This window comes from Magnolia sinica, chromosome 1 (assembly GCF_029962835.1).
Source record: "Magnolia sinica isolate HGM2019 chromosome 1, MsV1, whole genome shotgun sequence".
NCBI lineage: Eukaryota > Viridiplantae > Streptophyta > Magnoliopsida > Magnoliales > Magnoliaceae > Magnolia > Magnolia sinica.
In genome coordinates, this window is record NC_080573.1 from 123,618,453 (window position 1) to 123,637,895 (window position 19,443).

The 19,443-nt window shown below is 37.0% G+C and overlaps 1 long non-coding RNA gene across 5 annotated transcripts; it reads left to right on the forward strand.

Annotated features, from left to right (window-relative positions):
* The first annotated feature begins 4,081 nt into the window (after nt 1-4,081).
* On the forward strand, nt 4,082-10,464 carry LOC131256655 (uncharacterized). Of its 5 annotated transcripts, none has more exons than XR_009176910.1 (7): nt 4,082-4,289; nt 4,368-5,436; nt 5,524-5,820; nt 5,908-6,015; nt 6,191-6,396; nt 6,497-7,025; nt 10,227-10,464. It is a non-coding gene; the product is annotated as an uncharacterized LOC131256655 (long non-coding RNA). The 5 variants fall into 5 exon arrangements; XR_009176909.1 differs by lacking the exon at nt 10,227-10,464 and adding an exon at nt 7,163-7,287 and having other exon boundaries at nt 6,494-7,025; XR_009176906.1 differs by having other exon boundaries at nt 4,083-4,289; nt 6,494-7,025.
* Nucleotides 10,465-19,443: the final 8,979 nt, after the last annotated feature.

Below are 19,443 nucleotides of genomic sequence, written 5' to 3' on the forward strand. Positions count from 1 at the left end.
CTCAAATGCATAGAGGTAAAACATGACAAGACCTCAAGAATCTGAATGATCTGACCATTCGATGGACCACCCTGATCAAGTAATTATCACTCAATTTTAAAATCTTGTGAGGGAGAAAAAAATAGAATATAAATTTGAATTATTTAATTATTTTGGATCTGGCCACTAGGATGTTAATCAAAGGTGGGCCCCATCATGTAATACAAATAAATGAATAATAATAACGTTGATATAATTGATAGGACCCCGACATTCAAATCAACCCAATTACATTGCAGAGTCAACACTACCAAACTCAGGTGAGTGACCCAACTTGTCTCATAATTCATTAAAATTAAAATAAATCATTGTGATTGTTTGATTTATTTACTGGTTTGAATATTTTGATATGATAATTGTACGATAAATTTATATGTGAATATTTTAATTGAGACAACTATGCCAAATATGAAAATACGCATTTACTTATCATCCCTCATTCATTGCATTGCATAATGCATGGTCGATCCTAGGGGCCCTCCCTGGAAGAAATGTCGATCCTGGTAGAGTGTGATCAGATGCGGGCTATGCCCAAGCCTACCGAAAGGTGGAAGCCTACCCAACGGGTGGATGCGGGTTGACGACCTCCAACCCAAGCAGATGGACGATCATCCTATCTGATGCATTCATACCCCATTTTACATTCATATCTTTGTACATATATTTTTACATTATTTTAATTATTATGATTATGAACCATGCTGGGTCATATCACTAAGCCTGGCCAGCTTATATTTTTTTAATTGATGGAAAAACCATACAGAGGAGCCATTAGCAGATGACGTGGCGCAAGAACCGGAAGGATCTACTGTACCTGAACATGACCCACCTGAATCATGGCTATACTTATCTGAGGATGAAGTGGCTGCATTAGAAATTTTTTAATTATATGTTTTATTTTGTTAGCACAGCTTAATTAACGAATAATGCATACTGGTATTTATTTTGAGACTTTAAGGAATTATTTAGCTTTATTTCTTTGGACCAATATTAGCATGGAATAAATATCATTATAGTATAATGGTATAATAAATGAATAATTTTAAGGTTTATTTTATTTTAAGGATTATCAAGATTTATAAATGCTTAGTTGATTGGTGTTATGTATTATGTATGTGTGATTGAGATTATGGTGGACTTTATACTGAATGTAAATATCACATGCGATTAAACTAATTAAAGAATTAAGTTGGTATACCTTGTGTATAAGTTACGAACTAAAACTCGGGTCTGAGGGTGCACACTCTGTACCCGGATTTTGGGGCGTGACACAAACTTAGGTTAAGTCTAGAATATTTGGATGGACTTGTGCATTTTATTGAGTTTACAAAGAACAACGGTGGTGGATTTGATCATTATTCGTGTCCGTGTGCGAAATATAGAAATGAGAGTGGGATGTTCACTCTTGGAGAGATTCATGAGCATTTGCTCCTTAACGGTAATGATAAGTCATACACACATTGGATTTTTCATGGTGAAAGTCTTGCGAAAAGTAACGAGAAGCCATTATCATCGACATTTGATGATCAATCCGATGATAAGTATCCTAGAATGGAGGAACTTGTTAATGATGCATTTAGAAATATTGAAGAACATGCTGATACTCTTATGGATGATCTTAGAAGAAATGAAAATTATCATGAAGACCTTAATGCAGAAAGATATAAGGCTTTATTTGATGATGCAAGACTATCTTTGTACCCTTCTTACCTTAAAGAACTCACAAAATTATCAGTTACTGTTGAATTATATAGTTTAAAGGCATGTAATAGTTGGTCGGATAACAGCTTTAATGATCTTCTTCAATTGGTTAAGAAGTTGTTACCAGTAGAAAACACGTTGCCAGTGAGCACATATCAAGCGAAAGAAAATGATCAGTTCATTGAGAATGACTTATGAGACTATACATGCATGTCCCAATGATTATATTATTTATGGGAAAAAGTATAAAGATAGATAAAATTATTCAACATGTCAGACGTCGAGATGGAGGTCAGATTACTTGGCAAAGAAAAAAGGCGTTAGATTTCCATTAAAGGTTTTGAGATATTTTCCTCTGACACCAAGGCTACAGAGGCTATATAAGTGTGCATTCAATGTTAAATATAATTTTAATATTATCCTATATACCTTTTGTTAAAAAAATTAATAAGTAATCTTTAAATTTTTTTTTTTTATTTCTAGTGTGCCATGGATAGCGAAGCAAATGACTTGGCATTCTTAATCGAAAGAATATAGTAGTGTTACGTGGCATCCATCTGATTCATCAAGTTGGATGGTAATAAATAACAAGTGGCCAAGTTTTGCTGAAGAATTTCTTAATGTTCGTTTAGGGCTTGCAACTGATGGATTTAACCCATTTGGACATCTTAGTAGTGTCTACAGTTGCTGGCCTGTCATTATAGTGTCATATAATCTACCCCCTTCGATGTGTATGAAAAGAGAATTTTCAATGTTAACGGTATTGATACCAGGTCCAAAAGGACCGAGTAAGGACATTGATGTCTACTTACAACCGTTGATTGACGAGTTGAAGAATTTGTGGCTTAATGGAGTGTCAACATATGATTCTCATTCAAAGACAATTTTTAATTTGAAAGCCATTTTAATGTGGGGAATTCATGATTTTTCTGCATATGGGAGTTTATCAGGATGTGTTACACATGCACAATATGCTTGCCCTATTTGTGCCGAGGGAACCGTCGCTGAACGACTTAAGAGTGGTAAGAAGTACTCCTATCAGGGCCATCGAAGATTTCTTCCTATTAATCAATATGTTTTTAGGACCCAAAAAGCGACATTCAATAGTAAAGTAGAAGAAGGGAGACCTTCTCATCGATTAAGTGGTTCAGAGGTTGAAGCGAAGGTAATCGGTATTCAGATGGATATCGGTAAATCGAAGAGGAATAAATGAAAAAGTTACAGTGATGATTCGACTGGGAATATAACTGCTTGGTATAAAAGATCGATCCTATTCGACTTGCCATATTGGAAGGTGATTACCTTAACTTGTTACTTTCATTTACATGTATGACAATGAATAAAAACTTAACATTCCATCATAATTGTGTTTTTCCAGCAATTATCAATTCGGCATAACTTGAATGTAATGCATATTGTAAAGAATGTTGGTAGCCATCTTCTATCGACAATTCTAGAAGTCAAAGATAAAACTAAGGATGATATAAGTGCATGTGAAGATTTGAAAAAAATGAACATAATGAAAGACTTATGGCTGAAAGAAGCGGATGACAAAACTATTAAACTAAAGGCACCATTTACTTTAAGTCGCAAGCAGAAAGAATTGTTCTATCAAACATTGCACAACTTGAAGTTTCCAACAGGGTATAGTTCCAGATTTAAACATCTTGTGAACTTAAAAACTCTCGAGATAAAGGGACTAAAGTCGCATGATTATCATATCATTATGTGTCAGTTACTACTCGTGTTACTACAACATGCTTTCTCAGAGCATAAGACATTGCGAACTGCTATTTAGCACATTTGTTACTTCTTTAACGTCCTGTGCTCAAAGACAATAGTGCAAAAAACATCATTGCTGTCAAACAAAGTATTGTTGTGGCAATGTGTGTTTTAGAGAAGTTTTTTCCTTCTTCATTCTTTGTTATTAGCGTTCACCTTATGGTACATCTAGCTGTTGAAGCATTATCTTGCAGTCCAGTTAGATTTCAGTGGATGTATCCTTTTGAACGGTAAATATCTAACCTTGATGCGATTCATTTAGACTTCATCATCATCATATATTGACAATATATTATTTAATTGGATGCCTCTATCAGATTAATGAAGATTTATAAAGGATACGTAAAGAATACAATACATCTTGAAGGGTGTATTGCAGAACGTTACATTGTAAAAGAATCTATTTTATATTATATGGAGTATATGCCAAACGGTGAGAGAGAAAGTCACAAGCATATGCGTTAAAGGTTCCTGGACAATGATAGAGTGTGTGATGAAGAGCCTTTAGATAATGGTAAGAATATATACTTAACTAACATACAACATCAACAACTACACTAATACGATGAAATTTATGAATGGAAAAGGTAAGTAGATAAATTTTCTAAAATATCGAATCACGTGTAGTAATTAGATAAATACTTACATATATTTCATATAGGAAGTAAAAAATATATTTAGGACCGACCACATCAAAGGGGCAAAGAAGAAAGGCCAGTGCGTCGAAGAACAATGAACATGATTTCATCAATTGGTTACGAAAGGAGGTAGTTTTCTAATTATTCATTTAATTGATATATTTGTTCATATATATATATATATTTATTACTTTTTCTTATTTGCAGTTGGAGTTTGTTGAGGGCGAGTTGACATTGAAACGATTAGTAGATGGCCCTACATTTAAGGCAAAATGCTATAACAAGTATCGCGTGAATGGTTTTGTATTCTCTCCAAGTAAATATGAGACTACTAAGTCAACACAAAATAGTGGGGTGTCCATGAAAGCCATCACTAAATACAGGGCAAGTGCTAAAGATAAGAATTACAAAGAAGATGAGGCTACCTATTATGGAGTAGTAAAACAGATAATCGAGTTGGATTACGCTGTCTTCCGTCAAAAGGTATTTTATTATAATTGGGTCAGAGTGGAAGACAAGACCAATGGATGCATTATTGATCCCAAGTCAAATTTGGTAATGGTAAATATGGAGAAATTGAAAGGACATGAGAAGGAAGGAGATGAACCATTCATACTTGTATCCCAAGCAAGTCAAGTATTCTACTCTAAGGATCAAACAAGGCCTAGATGGTATGTTGTTTTAATGTCACCAAAAAGATTGACGAAAGACATGGACACACTTGAAGATCTGACTCTATTTTTCTCTTCTGGGGGCGATAATACAAATTTAGAAAATATTATAAAGGAAATTGGCTATGAGTTTTAGGTAATTTTTTTGTTATCATATTTTGTGTTGATTCATTTGACATTTTATCTGATGTAAAAAATATCTTGATAAATGAATTTATATTTATATGATGATTTCTTCTTCTATAAATGTGTGTCTATAGGTGAGCTTGGATATGTCAATAGCAGAGGAGAACATGTCAACTTCACAAGCACACGCATAAAAAAATATAGTTAAATACAAGTCCTTCATTACCTTATCATTTAATACATTGTTTTAAATAATGCAGGTAAATACGACGTAAGTTTTGTATGTGTTAGGAACTTCATCGTCGTTAAAAAATAAGCCCGTCATCACTTTAAATGCACTTGGACTACCCGTGGGTGAACACTCACATAGGTTGGCTACAAAAAGTGGAGAGCTGGTTCGCACCCATGTCTCTATTGCATTCAAGAATTGGCGTATAGTACCAAAGAATAAGAAAGAAGAACTTTGGAAGCTCTTACAGGTAAGATACAAAAAATTTTCTTATGATATAAATTAACCATTATTCTTTTTCTGCTTCAACTAAATTCAATCTCAATTTTTCTTGTAGGATGAGTTTGTTATTCCTCAGTCTTACCAAAAGCTATGCTTTAAACGCATGTCCAATATGTTTAGGAAGTACAAGACTAAATTGAGGATTAGGTACCTCGATCCCCATTCAAATCATGATTCCAAATTAAACAACCGTCCACCAAGAGTTAAGGCCTGAAGATTGGGAAATGTTCATTGAACATAATTCAGATCCCAAAACTATAGAACAAAGGAAAAAAATGCCGAGAATAGGAAAAAGCTAAAGATTTACCATACGAGTGGCAGGCATAGCCATACGAGAATCGAGGAAGAAATGGTAAGTATTGATAGTTATATGTAACTTAAATTTTGTAGTTGCTTTGTGTTCTTAATAGCTAACAATGTGAAATTCATCCAAATATAGCAACGCCAAAAGAAAGATGGAGACACCCCGATTAGTAGGACTGAAGTATGGATTAAAACTCATACAAGAAAGGATGGTTCTATTCACAGTAATGTGGCTTCACATGTGGTAACCTCATAGTTTTAAACTTAAGTTTATAGAATTCAAATTCAGTGCCAATATTACTTATGTAATTGTATAATATTGTAGGAAAAAAAATCAAAGAGTTACTTTCTAGCGATGGAAGTAATTCCCATGACATCCTTAACGATCCATCGACTCAAGTGTTTGGTCCTGATACAAGGGGTCGTGTTCGAGGTGTTGGGACCACCATTTCCCAATCACAAATCAGGGGGTCTGCTGCATCTCTTGAAAAAAATCTCTATGTATAAAGGAAAAATAGAGGAGCAATCGTCCACAATTCAAGAGCAATCATTCAAAATTCAAGGACTATCTTCTAAAATAGATTTTCTTACGGACCAAGTTGGGGGTATCAAAGAGATGCTTCAAGTTAATTTTCATTGAAATCCTTCTTTTTTAAAATTTAAATAGTAATAATCTTTCTTCAATCATCATATATAACACATGGTGTGGAACTTTATTTCAGCAGCAACCCATGGATTCGGTTCAACGGGAGAATCTACAATTGACTGGTGGACCTTCAGTTGGGAATCATCAATGTGTAGAGAGAATGCGGCCATGCAAGTTGTACTCTTGGCGTAAAGAGTTCATTGCTTAAGGGCGAGTTCTTTTGGCAGATAGGCCCCAAATGATTCATGGCAAACCTCTTCAGGAAGAGTTTTACAAGGTTGCCATTGATATCATTATTAAAGGAGACGCCGAATTGCTCAAGCCAGACGGATATCATTCGACTTTAGGCAAAATTGGAATTGGCTCATTTGTTCCATGACATTCTTGCTTTACTGAGTTCACCGATTAGGGACAATAGTCTAACACTTTTTGGACAATTCACCTTTTTGGACTGTATGTTTTGATTGTATTTGTGGACTACGTCCCAAGTACATCTTGTATAGCTTGATTAGTTGTTTCTACAGACTGGACATGATAGATGTAATGCAGGTTTTGGAGAAAATAGGAGAGAAAACTTGGAAGATCTAGGCATTCTTACAGGAAGAGAGGTGAGATGCAACCCGAACTTCTCAATCTCCAGCAATTTAAATAATTTTCGGAATGCTGATTATAATTCGTTGTCTCCAATGGAATTTCTTAGTTACGACATTTTAAAACCTAAAATCTCTTCATTTTGGTGAATTAGGACATTGAACAAGGCCCTGGTACAAAGTCAACTGCCGAAGTCATCGATGTTCTCTTGAAATCATACAAGTCATCCCTCACTTGTAAACAAGTATCTCAGTAGGTCACTGAGATATGCAAAATGGTAAGCTAATGATCAAGTCAATCTACCTCTACTGTCGTTGCTTCTGTGATTGTTCTTGCTGTTGCTATTTTGCCACTAATACTTTAATGGGCAGCGACATCTGTTTATTCAGGAAAAACTTCAAGGGGGGTTGCGGACACAACTGAAAAGATGGGGAAAATGGCCATCAGCCTGATAGAGTTACCCATTTTATACAAATGTTCCTGATGAATACATGCAAGCTGTTGAAGTTCTGGTTGTCCCAAGGACTGAATTTGGTAATGCATTATAGAAATTGCATTACCATGTGAAGGTATTATTTTAGCCTCTATAGCTACTTTGTTACCAGTTTCCATTGAATAGATGAAGTCGTAATGCTCAAAGTTTTTTTTTTTCTTAATTATTATTTAATGTAGGTGCTCGACAAACATGGAGTGACTCTTTCATGCAAATGTTCTGCAACAAAAGATGCTTCATTTATCTTATGGGCCACAATGTTAGAAATGAATGATAGCCCAGAAACTTACCCATTAGATGAGTAGTCTAGCATGGTATGTGCACCATGGAACCTTTAGATGGACATTTGTGTAATATATCTTCTTCAAATGACCAAATGTAGTCTTCTGTTCTTCTTACCTTTGTGATTAAAAACTATACTATTCAGCCATGGCATTCTATTCTAGAATCCAGAATATACAAAACACCCATATGCAACAATCTAGAATTTAATTTTCAATATCTTGCTAACCTTCATTCGTGGATGATCTTGGCTTCTGCTTAGATGATTTTTGTGCATATTCAGTATTCCATCTGAAGTTAGAATGGAATGTGATTGGTGAGTATTTATTTATGTTCTCCATCCTTTTGGGCTAGAATGGAATGTGATTGGGAAGGTCCAGATGAAGCGAATCGAGAACCTGGCCCACCGTCAGGTCACATTTTGCAAGCGATGAGGCGAGCTACTCAAGAAAGCCAAGGAGCTATTCGTTCTATGTGATGCTGATATCAGGATTGTTATATTCTCTACTCATGGCAAGCTTTATGAACTAGCTACCAAAGGGTATGCATTTCTCTCATTTTCCATTACATAGGTGATACACCTGTCCATGATCTGGACTGTTCATCAGCTGGGGTCCATTAGATCAAGTCAGCCCACTCATCAGATAGGTCACAGGTGCATGTGGACTGGCTTGATTTGGGGGCATGGACATGTGATGAATGGCTCCAATATCGCACAAGTGTTGATAAGCTTAGCATTTTTTCTACATGTTATTCAGGTGTACTTAATTTCAATTATGGTTTTTTTTTTCTCTCATTGAAGTTTATGTATTTATGAAATTTATGGAAGAATAATGCAAGGTTTGATGGAGAGGTATATGGAAACATGAGGAGCTGAGATGGAGAGATGTGAAACAAAAGTTACAAAACCAGCCCCGGTATATCTCTTGTGAATTCCAGGCTAGGCCAGATCTGAAAATTAATAAAATCCAAATTCTCACTTGAATATTTCTAATCTATCTATTGATCAAGTGGGCCACACATGCATGAAGAAATGGACATTACGTACATACAAAGTCACATTGGGCTAGGCCAGGCTAACCTGGTTGGGTTGGGCTAGAATAACTTGAGCCTAAGCTGACCTGAAAATTGATCAGACTATGCATGGTGGGCCAAACAAGTAGGTGAGTTCCTATCATACCTTTTAGTGTTATAAGTCTTAGGCTCCATTTGGTCATCACATCAATCTTTATGAATATAATTTTTTTCTCAAACCACATGGAGCTTAAGCCCTTTTTTAACTCCGCCAATGCAACTTCTTGCATTGCCAATCCCAAGCCCGGGTAAAGGAGGAGGGAGAAGGATCAAGGTGAGTTGTGTCCTTTTCTTCCACATTTCTTTAATGCAACAGTGCTAGCAACAATTTGATTGGCCCACTTCTTATTCTCTGCTTAGATGACATCGTCATATTTGTTCTATGTTCTTTGTAGGAAGTAGGATATACCAAGCTTGCAATTGAACCTCAAAACAAATATAAAATTCAGGTCTAGCTCTTATGATTGTAGGGACAAATGCAAATCCAGTTACCTTCAATCCATTAAAATGTGCCACAGAATCTCCCACAGAAAGCAGGTTTAATATTCATCATCGAGTTTTAAGTGAAACATCCACGCAATTCCTAGTTATAGTGAATGTGTTTACTCCATCAAATTTCGCAGGAAAGTATGGGAAGATCCTCAAAGAACTGAAGAGAAAAGGGCAAGTTTATCAAAAGAGTTTCAAGTTGACTCAGACACTGGACCACATTGAGTCTAAGTTGAGTCACAGGTTTTAAGCCCTAATTTATCCATGCATGTGGTCATGAATTTATGTACTATTCAGGTTTTGATAGATTTTGAAATGCAGGAATGGAACTGTGATGGGCAGGTCTGCTATCTAAAAATTTTGGCATGGAATCCATGGTTGCCAAACATGGCCTAAATGTTCCAGATGGTTGATGCGTGGAGAGGATGGAGTCTCTTCCAAGCTTTGCTTCAAATGTTGAAGAGAATAGCTTCTAAGCATGGTGTCTCTATCCCTACTGTTGCTGTGAAATACATACTAGATCAGGTAATTTCATCTTGACCACTAATTCAAATATCACATCATTGATTCCTTCCCAATTATAAATTTCCTTTTCCAATGACCCATGGAATTTACTCTCTTTTCAAATATCACACCATGCTATTTTTTTTATTTTTTTTTGTGCCTTAATGTTTTCAGGTTAAAATAACCAATCCAAAGAAACACTGTGCGTCCTAACACAAGCATTGTTTTGCCTAGGGCGACATGCAACATTATAGGTGATCCTCTTGTTTTTGTTGTTGAATAGTCACTCTTTTACGTGTTTAGTTTTTCAATCTTTATGTTTTTTTTTTTTTTTGGCTAATCAAATTGATTACGGTCTTTGTTTTGATTTTAATAGTTACAATGCAAGCCCAAAAAGAAGCTCTGCCTGATATGCAATGCAAAGACAAGTTCCTTTTTCAGAGTGTCATTGCAAGTCATGGTGCAACCACAAAGGACCATGTATTTTCTCTAGGAGTGGAGCACATCATGGAGGATTTTTATTTTTATTTTTATTGTATTCATGCAATTGTAAACTTTGTCGTAAATATATATAATTTTTATTATAAAGTTGTAAGCAATTTGTTTAATATTAATTTTTAATTGTATATAATATTCTTTGGTTTTTCATTATAAAACAAATGTATAGCTTTTATTGGCCATTCGAAATAATGAAAGAAACCAGTCGAAAAATTTAAAATCGGACCGTTCAGGACGGTTTAAAACCGTTCCTAAAATTTGAAATTGACTGTTTGCAACCCCAAGTCTGCTCTTCACATTTGAAACGGTACTCGATACGGAATTGAACCATTCCAGATGATATGCGACGCCTCTTTTAGGAACGGTTTAAAACCGTTCCTAAATGACGTTTTTTTGATCCAATGGTTGTCCAGACCATAGAAGCGATTACAGTGTCCTGCTCACGAGCAAGCATATAGGTTACTCACGTGGAGGATTTCAGAAGTGGGGCCCACTGTTTAAGAGATCGAAACAATTAATCTAATGGCTGGCCCAGAAACCTCCACAATAGACGATCCCATATATGCATAATTTCCATTTAATATGGACCATTGCTGAATTTTTTTTACACAATAACCTATTATTGGCTGCAAATGGACGGATTCCCATCTCAAATATAGGAGATTCAACCCATATTCCTTACCCATGGTGTGTTTCATCAGATCAACGGTTTAGATCGCTGATCCATGGCCCACACATGCTGCTAATCTGCATCAGAGAATCTACTTTTGTTGACGGGCACCAAACTAACGTGCTCGCGAGGGATGCAGGCTGGTTCTTCTAGCATACGTACCAAAATGGAAAATGTGTTTGAGATTCAGCCCATTAATCAGGTGGGAAGCACCACTAGCATTCTTAGGCCGATACTCATCAGCTGATATGTACGGACACGGGATCATCCTTTTTGTAAACTATATTCTAATCATACAGGTTTGGCCCACCCAATCAATGGACCGCCCTGATTTCTGACTCAGGCAATCTTCGGGTGGCCCTCTCCTATTGAAGGGCTCGGGCTTCCCGGTCTGGCCCGACAAGACACAGGCTTATGTTTGGCTTGGCTAGGCCCTGAAATTTCGACCTCGATTTCAAATAGATATGGGCCAGGACCTAATGAAAGGGTCCCATCTGGCCCATACATTTTATTAATAAGAAATGGGCTTGGGCTTGTGACAGTGTATGTGGACCATACTGATCCTCACATCAGGTGGGCCACAAATCTAGTCAGATTCTAAATGTAGATCAATGAGACATAAAGACCGAACATTTTATAGCACCGAGTAGGGTTGTCAGTTGGCTGAGCCTGCTGGCTTAGGTACAGGTGTGATACTAATGTGGTGGGCTTTTGGAAAAGCTCAATCAGGTCCATTCATATCTAGTGGCTTGTAATGGGCTGAGGCTTGAGTCCTTGTCCCATGATATGGGCACTGACAAATCTTAGACCAGCCCAATTCAAATGCACCCGTAGAAGCTATGGGACTTCCATGGAAGACTCAGCTAGGATAAGTTAGCATGTTACTAAACTGTAGTTGCAGAAATATGAGCCTGAATTTTGTTGGACTTTTAAAGTGAGATCCATTACCAGATCACAGTCCATCAAGCTAGGGCCAACATGGCCCACAATGGGAAGAGCCTTAAAAGCATGATCCCACCATTGAGGAATCGCAGGCCGAGCTTGATGTTAGCTTCAGCTAGAACTACGAATGTGTCAGACTGGGGCTCCTAAGCTGGGCTTGTTTAAAATATTGAGTTTTTGGCCCAGGCCCAGCTCTTCAAGCTTACTTCACTTGTTGCTAGCAAGCTTGTTCAGTTGTTCTACTGAACAATACCATAATCTTGTTGGTGCCTGTGGCACGCTGGCCTTAGGATGGGGTCCATGTCCCAATACCCGATGCATGGAAGATGGGATGGTTCATCCCGGCCGATCATCTTGTAGCACCTTTCAATTGATGGGCCAATGGTTGAAATCTCACCAAATGGACCACCCCAAAAATCTAAACGGTTGATTTAAAATGGGTTGTAAAAGTAATAAATTGCATACACTGCTTTTCAACCGTACACCTTCACATCACATCAATCACTCAATGCACGGTTCAGATTCTTCTCCCGATGTCCCAGATGTCAAGTACTGGTTGAGAACAAATTTTCTTCATCTTACACTTTGGGTAGGATTGTTGTCTCCAAGCTTAACAGATTCCAGCTATGTTTGAGGAAGCATTGGATTAGAGAAAGATATGCCAAAATTGTGGTGCAATGTAGGACAGGTCGTCTACTGATTTATGGAAATCTATAAATTAAAATAAATCAAGCCATAGAGCCGATATGTAAAGGAAAAAAAATGTAACGTACCATATAAGTTATATTAAGTACATTTTAAACTATTTAAGATTTTTTTTCATTTAATAATATCAGTTTTATTCCGGACTGATCATCTTGAAACCTACTCTAAAGGTTGTATATTTTTTTTTCCATTATTAACAAAGTTATAAGTAGTGTGTTCCCATCTTTCTTGAAAACAAAAAAACTTCTCATTTTTGTATTTACGGATTTCTACCATAAAGATTATTAGAGAATGGAAGAGAGTCATCTATTCCTCTCCCTTTCCAACACCTATCCACTAAATTATGGTGACTGTTCAAATGCATGCTTATCATGGTTGTAAGGCAAGTTAGATTGTCCAAATCGATAACCCAATCATGGATGGAGCATAACCAAAAGTTTGTACAAAGAAAACAACATTAACCATCTGAATTTTCCGTTTGAATTTGGACTTGTAACCATCAAGTTGATCATATCCATTAATCAAATAGTCAAGAGGGTCTTAATGCACGACTCAATGGTAGATGCTTTGCGTTTAACTACTGAAGAAATGGTTTCGAGTACCATGTAAGGTGTGTTAAAAATAAAAATAAAAATCAAGTAGTCAAGCATGCTTGATCATTATCATTTTAGAGGTTGCTCCGCCACAACTAGATGATCTGAATAGCTGTACATGAATGGTAAGTGGAAGGTGATGGTGCAACATAGGCATCTATCGTCACTCAAAGTTTAAAGTTAGAATAGTGGTAGGTAGTAACAAAAGGTCGAGCGTCCCACAGCGGACCTGAACATACTAGTCTACACGGACCTAGTGCCAAGGATGAGAAAATATCATGAGATAATAAACTCCAATCGAAACTTTTGTTATTGACAAAGTCATGTCACTCTCCCGGAAGCATGATGATACTTCTTATGAGTTGAACTATAATAATCACGGCTGCCAACTCCTATCTATTATTGCAAATACTAAAGTGGACCATAAAGAGTAAGTATCCAAATCACAAAAATGGTCCCATTAAAAGCTACACAAGTCAAAGCAAATAAACGATACGGATAAAAGAAAACAAGCATTTGCAAGAACAAGATTCAACATGAATGGTCCCAAAAGATTTATTTTCCTAACTTGGTAATAAATAAATAAATAAAAACAAAGTAAGATTGTTGTGGATCCAATCGTCGAAGGTAGCTTATAGCTGGGAAGACGATGAGTTCCTTTATGGGGTTATGTTCCATGGTTGTTGATTTTGTAGGGTGCTGTGGCCTCTTCTCCTTGTATTTTTCTCCCTCCATTAGTAGCCATCAATGTCCTACTTTGGCTAAAAGAGCTAAAATCCAAAATGGAGTTATCTTATGGAATCCATGTGCTGCAGTAAGAGATTTTTAGATCCGGGAATCTTTGGAGATTCCGAGCCAAAGGAGAGGGCATGCCACTGCAAAAGTGCCCAACTGATCAAGTGGGGTAGATGCCATCCTTTTTAACTGATCAGGTGTTTGGAAGAAATAGAGAAAAGGCAGCCTCTTTATTTCATATTTCTCCCGGCGGCGAATTGCATGCCAGTTCTGTAGATGGACCACATTTTTTCTAATCTAGACTGTCAATTTCGTGGACCTTGCCACTGATGGACCATATATGTTTGTAACTTTCACCTAATCCTTAGATCATATCCATCAAATCGCTATCCTTCCCTGCATTTAATGTGGACTGTTACCGAGAATGGTCATATATCAATCCTTTTTGTCACTTAAAAAAATACACTCAAGCATATAGGATTTGATTTACTAAGATTTGTTTGGATTGCCAATTACAAAAGTAATGTTTTAAAAAAGTACAATAATTATAAATATTTCCAGGTAATATGTGGGAAGCGGATTGGCTGGTGTACTGCACACCAGTGACCTGGTTGGTGTGTTGACCTCACTAAGTTCTGTGGGCCTCACCATGAGGTATGTGTTATATTCAAACTGTCTGTCTGTTTTGCGAGTTCGTTATAAGGTTTGAGGCCAAAAATAAGACAGTTCCAAAGATCAAGTGGATTCCACTGCAGAAAGCAGGGGTAGATTGAACGTCTTCCATTGAAGCCTTCCTCGGGGTCATAGAAGTTTTGGATCATATTTTTTATCTTCATCCATGTTTGTGTGGCCTTATGAATAGATTGGATGGATAAAAAACATTACAGTGGGCCCTACAAGCATTTTAACAGTAGGAATCATTAATCCCCTTTGCTATTTGTGATGTGGTTCACTTGAGTTTTGGATATGACTCATTTTTTCTAATTGGATGGACGGTGTAGATATAATAAATACATCATGATGGGGCTCAAAGAACTTTGATCTTCTTTCCATCGTTTGTACTATTATGGACTCGAGGACTACCGGGCTCTGCTCCAGCGAGGTCGCTGGTGTTCAGTACAGCAGCTATTCTGCTTCCTAATTTATGTGCCAATTCCTATATATGTTTAAAAAGAGGTGATAAAATTAGCACAATGATATTTTGACATTACCTCAATCTAAAATCACAATACAGTCAGACTGAGATCCATCATACAAATGATCTTGATCCCTGAATCTTGGAACCATTGGTAAGAGCTTTGGCTGATGATCATCCACTGAAATCGTAAAAGACACATGGGGAGAATCCTTCTTGGGCTTTTCACAACCTTGGGTTAGAACTACAGCATCCTCCACTCAAGAGTATGTGCACAGTATACTAGGGTTCTCATGATTAGTTTGTACAAGAGAGGTCGTGATCCCGTGGTGCTGACCATCAGTCGTTTGTCTTTTGTGGCTTACCATATGTTGATGGTGCCTGAAATATCTCTAGACTTGGAAGATACTATCCTCTTTTTACTTCCGCGTGGACCCGTGCTGTACTTCTCTTCCCAACCATATGTTTGTACTTCACAAATTGAGAACGTCTGCATTCTTTTAATATGGAGATTTTCAGCCCATGGTCCAACCACAATAAGGCCTAATAGGCCGACGGTGCAGATCAAAAGATCAGTAGGTCCACTTTTTCAAACTTAAAAGCTTGAGAGCTTGATACAAGGGAAGATTATTTCTCAGGTAGTCAGGAACTTGAATCCACTGGGTGAGTTTTTGAGTCCACGTGAAGTAAATATAGAAAATTTGAATATTTTCTTAAATAATAATTCTAAGATTTCATAATTAATCATTTATATAAATGACCAAAACTTTAATTCGTTTAAAAGTAGTATGAAATAGCAAAATCTTTTTAAAAGGCTAAATTTGCTATAAATCGAAACATCAATAAGATCTTATGAGAACATTTCCAACATTATTACAAACATCTTTTAAAAACATGAAAATTCTAAAACTAAAAATAAAAATAAAACATAGAGAGACGACAATAATGAAAATTATAAAAAATAGTAAAGGTTTTCCTACAATTTTATTTTTTCTCCTCAAGATGCACTTTTCTTGCGAAATGGATGTTGGCGACTGGTGTAGCGGGTCAGCTGACCTAGAATCCACTATTACATAAATAACAAGAAGTTATGTGTGATGATGCCCATATAAAAAGTTGTGCCTCGTGTATACTCAAAACTTCGAACTTGATTCCTTCGTAATCAGAATGAATTTTTTAAAACCAGATATGCCTAAGACTCAATTATGTAATGCTCTATATAGGATTAGGTTCAGAAGTATTATTTTCACTTTGGTTCAGACTTCTCTTGGTTCAATTATGCTAAGAAAGTATCTACGTCATGCTCTACATCAATGCACTTTACATATCATTTGGTCAAAGATGATGAGAAACGAATATCTCTTTTCTACCATGTATATGACACAAGGAGGGACGTGATGAGGTTGATCTCCGTCTTCCTCAAGGGATATCTACTTCGAATCCACGAAGCTATTTGGACTCCTCAGAGAGCTTTCTCAGATTCGCAAGGGATAAAATTAGAAGTAATTAATTTCTAATAAGTTCAAAATAACTTGATTGATGATAAAAATTAAAATTTGAACTCTTTAAATAAGGAGCTCAAACATAGGACAAAGTTTTAAACTCAAACACCCTAAAAACCTAACTTACTATTTATAGACGACCTCTATTCCTACTGGACTTCATGGTTTTCGGGCAAAAATAATAAGCATCCAATTTGGCGCAAGCACATTATTCTCCTAACTTTTCTAAGCCCTTTTCATGTTGGGCACGACATCTATAACTCAAATGATTAAAAGTTATACTCAAACTAAAATTTATTATTTACAGTAAAAATGAAAATAAATGGGACTTTCGACCGTCGATCTGATGGAATCTCACAAATCCCAGCATGGGCAACCCAACATAGCGAGGTTGGTTGGCTTAAGTAACTTCTCCTACCCAAAATCAAATATAATATGTCGAAAAACTCATCTTGGTTTGTGAGATACAACTGTTTTAAGGTTCTGAGAGTTTAGATCATTTCGACCTCTAATCGGACCTTCTTTAGTCCATCTTTGCCATGAAAGTGTCTACGATCCGCTCTACATCAGTCCCCTCCACTTCAAAAGAACTCGACCTCAAGTTCTCGTCCAACTTCGGTTTATGATACTTGGTTAGGTTTGCAATGTTGAAAGTACTTGAGATCTCCATGTCATCCAGAAGATCAATAATGTAGTTGTCATTAATCTTTCGGAAGATTAGTACCGGTCCAATTTTCTTGTTCTTCAACTTGTTGTAGGTTCCAATCGAAAATCTCCTTGCATAGATGCATTATAACATGGTTGCCCACCTCAAACACCTTTTGTCTCCGCTGCTTGTCGGCTTTCTCCTTATATTTGTCGTTCTAAGCTTCCAACTTGGCTTGCACATTCGCATGAATGCCCATAATTCAGTCAACCATATGTTCTGTTGTAATGCTCATGCCCGAGAGTTTGGGCAAAGGGACCAAGTCAAGTGTATGGTGGGGCACTCGACCATAAATAATCTGGAACGGTAACTTCTCTGTCGAGCAGTTCACCATATTGTTGAATGCAAAATTCGCTTGAGACAGGGCTAAATCCTACTGCTTTGGTTTATCACCTGAAATACACTGAATAAGGTTTTCCAATATGTGATTCACAATTTCAATTTGTCCATTGGTCTGTGGTGGTATGCACTACTAAACTGAAGTCATATATCGAACCAATTCAACAAAGTCAGCTAGAATTGGCTAATGAACTTTGTGTCTCGGTCAGAAGTAATGGTTTTGCAAACCACGTGTAGCCGTACGACCTCTCTGAAGAATAAATTCACCATGTGTGTTGCATCGAGAACCTTCTTACATGAGATAAAGTGTGTCATATTTGAAAAATGATCTACCACTACGAATACCGAATCTATGTAGTGTTGTGTTCGTGAGAGACCAAGCACGAAGTTCATGGATAAGTCCTTCAAAGGGTTGTCAAGTACTAGTAACGGGGTGTATAGGCCAGTATTTTGAGACTGCCCCTTAGAGGTTTAACAAACATGACAGCGTCACACTATTTTACTCACGTCACGTATCAATTGCAGCCAATAATACCGTTCATCAACAAAAGCCCAAGCCTTATCTCGCCTAAGGTATCTACAAGGCTACCTCCATGTAGATTTTGGATAATATGTTCCCTCAGAGAACTTTGGGGGATGCACAATTGATTCCTTTTGAATAAGAAACTGTCTTGCATATATAGGTCATTAGGATGATGTAAGACCCACCCCCATAGCACATGATATTATTCACTTTACTGAAGCTCACAGCTTTAAAACGCATCATGTCTGTTAAGGGACCACAATTCCAGACAACTCTTCCAATGTGGGACAAGGTTTCGCCTTCATTGTGGGTACAGTAGCCTGCCAACCACTGGTAGCTTACCTAGGCCCTTTAGGCCTCGTCCACATCAGCATCCGCCCACGTATGCCCGCCCACATGTGACCATACAGTGACGGGGCGTCACAGATGACCTTTTAGCACAATATTAATGTATCCTTGAAGTCCTCATTCTTGACATATAGCTCCTTAAGACAGTCGAAGCTGACAACCTCATTGCTCATCTTAATAAGTATTGATACACAACGGCTAAGTGCATCAACCACCTTGTTCTACTGCCCTAACTTGTGCTTCAAAATGAATGTGAATTCCAGCAAAAATGTAATCCATCTAGCATGCATATGGTTCACGTTAGCCTGACTATTAATCAACTTTAAGGATTAATGGTTAGTGTAAAGAACAAACTCTCTTTGAATTAGATAATGTCCCCAATGTCGCAATGCTTAAACCACTGTATACAACTCAAGCTCATATGTCGACCATTTCATTCGGGCTTCATTGAGCTTCTCGCTGTAGAAGGCTACCGGCCTGTCTTCCTGTGATAAGACTCTTCAAATTCCAACATATGAGGCATCACACTTAACCTCAAATAACTTATCAAAGTTGGGAAGAAATAAGACCGGTGTTATGGATAATCGATGCTTGATTTCAGCAAAGCTTTTATTAGCTTCATTAGTCCATTGAAATGGGCTTTTTTTCATACGATTTGTAATGGGTGCAACTATAGTTCTGAAATTCCACACGAATCGATAATAAAATGTCATCAACCCGTAAAAATTCCTCACTTCATGAATGTTCGTTGGAATCGGCTATTCTCTGATGGTTCGCACCTTTTATTCGTCCACATGAATGCCCATGGACGTCATAACAAATCCTAAGAACAACAAGTTGTTCATAAAAAATGCACTTCTTCAAGTTAAGGTAAAACTTGTTAACTGTCAGGACCTG